A 6,124-nucleotide genomic window follows, 5' to 3' on the forward strand; every position below is an offset into this window, starting at 1 on the left:
TTATTATTATTATTATTATTATTATTATTATTATTATTATTATTATTATTATTATTACTACTACTATTGTGGCTTATGGTTTATTTTATTTTGATTATCATAATTATTTCCTAAAGTGTTGACTTATTCCCTGAACTGCATTCCCCATTTGCAGCTCAGACTCTGCCCCCAGCAAGCAGAAACTTCACAGAAAAAGCATCATTTATTTTTCGGTTTTCTTGCTAAGTATCACATTTTTAAGGTAGGGATATTAGGAACTTGCTTTTGGAACAAATGTGGTTTGTTGTTCCTGGAAAAACTTTGGAAATATATGTATATATATTTCCCAACTGAAACATGTCACCTTCCCTGATAAGCACCAGATGACACTCTCATTATCCAGGCTGAGCCATGGTATAATTTCAAATATTAAGACCTCAATACCTTTACAAGTATTAAAAAAGACCTTTGCTGGTCTGTCCTGCCCCAGACACGGGGGTGACCGTGGTGGCCACCCCGAGCTGGCAGCACTCGCCCAGCTGGGCCCAGTGAGCACCAGTGGGGCTGGGAACCAGCAGCAATAAATACATTTCCATCTCATTACCAATGTGTCAATAGGGGCCATTCCTGGAGGATTGTCTGCTGGAAGTGTGGGCTCGTTTCATCAGGATCTGACTGATATCAGAATTGACTGGGTTTTCCGATGGTGTCTTGTACTGGAATGTTGTGAGCTGGAAACTAATATATTTCTCCTTGCTCATCACATCAATATGGCCTAATTTTGTTGGCTTTTGTATTGAACAGTCTGCTGAATGTACAATCCAGTTTTGATTTCTCTCTTTATGACGCCTCTTATTATTAAAGCTCCCTCATCCAAAAAATCATAGATTTTTATTTACTAGTAATATTAATGGGATTCAGTTTTTGTCTCAGATTTAATCTAGTTTTTCCATATTGAAGAACCAGATCCCATTTAGTTATAACTGAATAAAAACCTGCTTTTCCTCCGTTCAGCGACGAAGGCTGAACTTTGGTTTGGGTCGTTTTATTTAATATCAGTCCTCTCAAAGCAATGTTTATTAGTTACTGTGCTTCAAATGTTGCAAGGAAAACTATATTATTTATTGTGCATCATTAATTGCCTTTTTCTCCATAGCTATCCAGTTGTCTGGATATGGTGAGTCCATATTTGTGTGCTGCTGGGTGTGTGCCTGTGCTGTGCTTGTGCTCAGTTCCAGCTGGAAGATAAGGAGTGCTGAGGGAGGGAGAGGATGAAGTTCAGACACCCTCCTCCTGGTTGTAGAATTATGGAATGCCAGAACGATTTGAGTGGGAAGGGACCTTAAACCCCATCCAGCTCCACCCCCTGCCATGGGCAGGGACACCTTCCACCAGCCCAGGTTGCTCCAAGCCCCATCCAACCTGGCCTTGGACACTTCCAGGGATCCAGGGGCAGCCACAGCTTCTCTGCCCAACCTGTGCCAGGGCCTCCCCACCCTCCCAGCCAGCAATTCCTTCCCAATATCCCATCTCTCCCTGCCCTCTGGCAGTGGGAAGCCATTCCCTCTGTCCTGTCCCTCCATGCCTTGTCCCCAGTTCCTCTCCAGCTCCCCTGGAGCCCCTTTAGGCCCTGCAAGGGGCTCTCAGCTCTCCCTGGATCTTTCCCTTTTCCAGGGGAACCCCCCCAGCTCTCCCAGCCTGGCTCCAGAGCAGAGGGGCTCCAGCCCTTGGAGCAGTTCCAGGACCTCCTCTGAACTCACTCCAGCAGCTCCACATCCCTGTGCTGCTGTTCCCAGGGCTGGAGCAGCTCTGCAGGGGGGTCTCACCTGAGGGGGCAGAGGGGCAGGATCCCCTGGGGAACACCTCCAGGCACAACCAGTGTGCACAGCACACAGCTGAGTACATTTACACCCCTGTGCACCTACACCCTGTAGTAAGAACCTGCATGAACAACTTGGAGCCCTCGTGTAGGAGCAGCGGCCGCGGGTGCTGCAGCCCCTGCTGTACATCTCACCCTGCCAAAGGAGCTGTTTAACTGCTGCCATGTGCCCAGCTCTAATTGCTGTTTACTGCCCACAGAAGTGCTCCTCTCTGTTTTCCCTGGTTCCTGGGAGATGTCAGCAGCCCCATCGGGCACAGTGGGCGGTGCCAATGCTGGTTCATCCCCAGCTCACGCTCCAGAGGTGTTGGGGGCTGTGGAGGTGTTGAGTGCTCCCTCCTCAGCCAGCCTGACCCAGACCCTTTCCCCATCCACCCAGGGCTCCAAAAGGTGGTGAAGGACGAAGACCCCTGAGCACAGAGCCACTCCTGCATCCGGGGCCCTACCAGATCCCAGCAGCATCCTGAGAGACCATACCAGGATAGGGAGACCATGGGGAAAAACCACCAGCACCAGAGCTGCTGGGAAGGACAGCCAGATGCCCAGAAGGCCAAAATGGCAAGTAAAAAATTGGGATCTGGGTGCTTTCTGACCCACCACCATGGCCATGCCCAGCTCACAGCTCTGGAGAGCCCTGGGAAGGAGCAGAATCTGCACAGGAGGGAAGCACAGTCTGCAGAGAAAGTAAAACTGAGGCTCAGCTGATGCTCGATGACAATGTTTTAAAACTGATAATTAAAAAGCTGTCTTAACAATTTTGGTAAATCATTTTCAGCTTAGACCTCCCTTTCTGAAGCACTGGAAATAATTAACTTTTTAAAACGTAACTCCTCCATATCCTCTACTAAAGTCAGGCATTTTAAAAAGCAAAATGATATTTTAATAATTATTCTCATAATTACAAACCCCATTCTCCACACGGTCCTGTTTTCAATTAACAACTGCACTAATGGGTTTGTTCTCCCTGCCATTTCCCTCTAATGACAGCAGCCGTCACAGACATGGAGAGTTTTGCAAATTCAGAACTATCAGGAGCTGTTTTCTCTTCAATCTACCCCTTTTTTCTGAAGCCTGCAGTAGGTATGAGCCAGGAGATAACATTGTCATACGAGTGGCTTGACAAACACACAATGCTGATAACTCAGTTCCTGGTGGCTGTCACTGAGGGTTTAGGTTGGAAAAGCCCTCTCAGACCATGAGGTCCAACCATTAACCCATCACTGCCAAGCCCACCACTAAAGCACATCACTAAAGGAAGGTACCAGCAACTCTCTGCCCCTCGGGCAAGTACCTGGGAGAGCCTGAAGTGTGTCCATGCTTTGGAAGGTCCCCAAGAAGTTGACCCAGCCATCACCGAGTCTGACTGCTGAATCTTGACGAGGTTTGAATGGGTCTCACAGGTTCAGCTCACTTCATCCATTATCATCAGGATCTTCAGCAGCGAAGAAAAGCTCCAACAGCCCTTTGCCCAAAGGAGACTGTACTTTGTAAATCAGACTTAGAATCACAGACTGGTTTAGGTTGGAAGGGACCTTAAGGCTCCTCTTGTTCCACCCCTTGCCATGGTCAGGGACACCTCCCACTATCCCAGGTTACCCCAGGCCCAGCCCAACCTGGCCTTGGACACTTCCAGGGACTTATTTCAGAGAATGAATTTAAAACACAGCTTCTACACACCAAGACGTCAACCGTGTGTTTTGCAAACCATGCTGTCCCTGGGGCTGTCTGAGGGAACACAGAGGTGGAAACTGTCCATCCCTGGGGACAGCCCCTCTCCTGGGACACATCCCAGTGAGGGGGACAGGGCTCCCAGCAGGGCCCGTGTGACGCAGGGCAGCCACCCACCAGCCCGGAGACAGCCCGGGACAGCCTGTGACTGTGACAGGGAGTTGTGCTGGTGGCACAATTTCAAGCCAGACTACGCTGGAGGGAGGAGGAGGAGGAGGAGGAGGCTGGCGCCCGGCAGGGCTGGCACACTCCATCACGGCTCGGCGGGATCTGCGCACACGGATCTCCCACTCACCAGTCATGAGCACAACAGCGTTCAGAGATGCTGTGGAAAATGCTCAAAATAGCTGGCTTTGGGGAGGCCTCGAGCCTCGCAGCCTCAGTGGAAAATTATTTTGTTAAGAAGTGAGCGAAGGGGGAGGATGGGGCCCCCTCAAGCTCCAGAGCAGGGCAGGCAGGGCCCCCCAGATGAGAGCAGTGCTGGTGATGCCATGGGCAGTGCTGCCCCTCCCTGCACTGCCCTGCACGAACCCACAATGCCTTTAAATCTGAACCCACAGTGCCTTTAAACCCGAACCCACAGCGCCTTTAAACCCGAACTCACAGTGCCTTTAAACCCGACCCACAGTGCCTTTAAACCTGAACCCACAGTGCCTTCAAACCCGACCCACAGTGCCTTTAAACCCGACCCACAGTGCCTTCAAACCCGAACCCACAATGCCTTTAAACCCGACCCACAGTGCCTTTAAACCCGACCCACAGTGCCTTCAAACCTGAACCCACAATGCCTTTAAACCCGAACCCACAGCGCCTTCAAACCTGGCCATGGCAGTGAGCGAGGGGTCAGGGCCACCCTCTGCGGGGATGGACTCACCAGGCCAGGCATTCCCCGCTGCTGGCAGTGAGTGCATCCCACAGAAAATTGTTTGAGAGGATTCAGCAAATGGTTTTGGGTTGGGATTATGGGAACAGACCCGTGGTAACTCGCTCCCACCAGACATTCCTGCGGCATTGTCTCACATCTGCCAGGCTCTGAGTGAGCGGCCGTGTGGGCCCCAGGAACACCCTCTCTCTCACAGGAGGGTTTGGCACCCATGGATGGGGCTCCTGACACGAGCCCTGAGCCACCTCAGGCTGTTGTTACGAGGCTCTGGTCATGAAAAAGATCTTGGAGGAAAAACACTGGGGTTTGTTCCGAGCGTCTTTCCTGGCTCCAGTGCTGAGCACTGCCATCCCCAGGCAGACCCAGGGGCACTTCTGGAGCTCATCATCAGCCCCTCTGTGTGTGCAAGGACCTCCAAACAGCACTGTCCATCTGGAGAGGGGGCCACCAACACCTCTCAGTACAACCAGTTGCAGGAGAGGGCTGCACTGGTAACCTGCCCCTTTCTCCAGCTTCTGTGGATATTTGTTTTCCTGCTTCATACATGGCAGCGTCTTCCAGGGAATATGTTTCTGAGGAGGAAGGATCCCAGATATATTGAGAAAATCCCTCTCGAAACAAGAAAGGATTTCTCTTGAAACAACAAAATACATTTCACTTAACAAAAGCAGTTAATTGAACCCGATCTCTTTATGTTGTGTCAGTTAATTCCCAAAATACAGGGAGAACAGTGTGTAATTACGCTGTTTTAGAGTGTTTGTGGCATAAATACATCACTCAAGTGTCATGTTTTGGGGGTTTCCAGAGCTGGCAGAACAGCCTGGAGCTGAGACAATCCCTGAGAAAATTCCCAAACAAGCAGGCGATGGCTGATGCGGATCCCGGGCACCTCCATGGGCACCACGGCCAGACCCGGCCCTGGGACACCCATCCTGGTGTCTCCATGTGGCTGATGGAGCTCATCCACTAGAGATCCACGGGCAGCTCCGTGGCCTGCACACCTGAATTCTGGGGGGAAAAGTGCAATTATATCCCTGTAGTCTACTGGAAAAGTGGGAAGGGTGCAGCTCTGTGGGTCTCTCCCTGCAGTGAGACCTGGGCGGCTTCTGCCTCTTCCTGATCCTTTCCCAACCCCATCCCCAGCAAAGGCGCCTGTGCCATTCCTGGGACAGTCCTGGGGTTGTTTTTCCATGGTTCCAGCCTGGCTGGCATCCTTGTCAGAGAGCAGGAATCCAGAGCCGAATGGCAGCTGAGAGGCTGTAACAGTCTCTGCAGCGTAGTTACTACTTTCGGCATTTCCAAACCTTTTAGGAAAACGCTGCCAAGTTAAAACCCCAACCAACGCCTGCGCTCGAGCGCGTGTGCGTGGGGGGCGAGTCTGGAGATGTGTTTTATGTAAGAAAACTTCACAAGGCGCTTAAAATAGGCTGTTTTCTGGGATCGGTTGCATCCAGAGGACGCGCGACTGACATCAAACCCCGATGATGTGCTTGCTCCTCATCACAGAGGAGGAGCTGCTCCCCGGAGGACGTGTTTGTTCCTAAAATCATGGAATCACAGAGTTGTTTGGGTTGGAAAAGCCCACTGAGACCATCGAGTCCAACCATTCTCCCAGCACAGCCAAGGCCACCCCTGATCCATGTCCCTGAATGCCA

The 6,124-nt window shown here is 51.0% G+C and overlaps 1 long non-coding RNA gene across 1 annotated transcript in view; it reads right to left on the reverse strand.

The window, feature by feature from the left end:
• The window catches only part of LOC113953294, a 4,767-nt gene extending 2,787 nt beyond the window's left edge, over positions 1-1,980 (reverse strand). Inside the window, exons 1-2 of the long non-coding RNA XR_003529827.1 lie at positions 1,806-1,980; positions 1,067-1,234 (exon numbers count right to left, since the gene is read on the reverse strand). This is a non-coding gene — a long non-coding RNA (uncharacterized LOC113953294). The remainder of the gene's footprint in view (positions 1-1,066; positions 1,235-1,805) is intronic.
• Between the last annotated feature and the right edge of the window lie 4,144 nt (positions 1,981-6,124).

Source organism: Corapipo altera, unplaced genomic scaffold (assembly GCF_003945725.1).
Source record: "Corapipo altera isolate COAL_440 unplaced genomic scaffold, ASM394572v1 68, whole genome shotgun sequence".
Classification (NCBI taxonomy): domain Eukaryota; kingdom Metazoa; phylum Chordata; class Aves; order Passeriformes; family Pipridae; genus Corapipo; species Corapipo altera.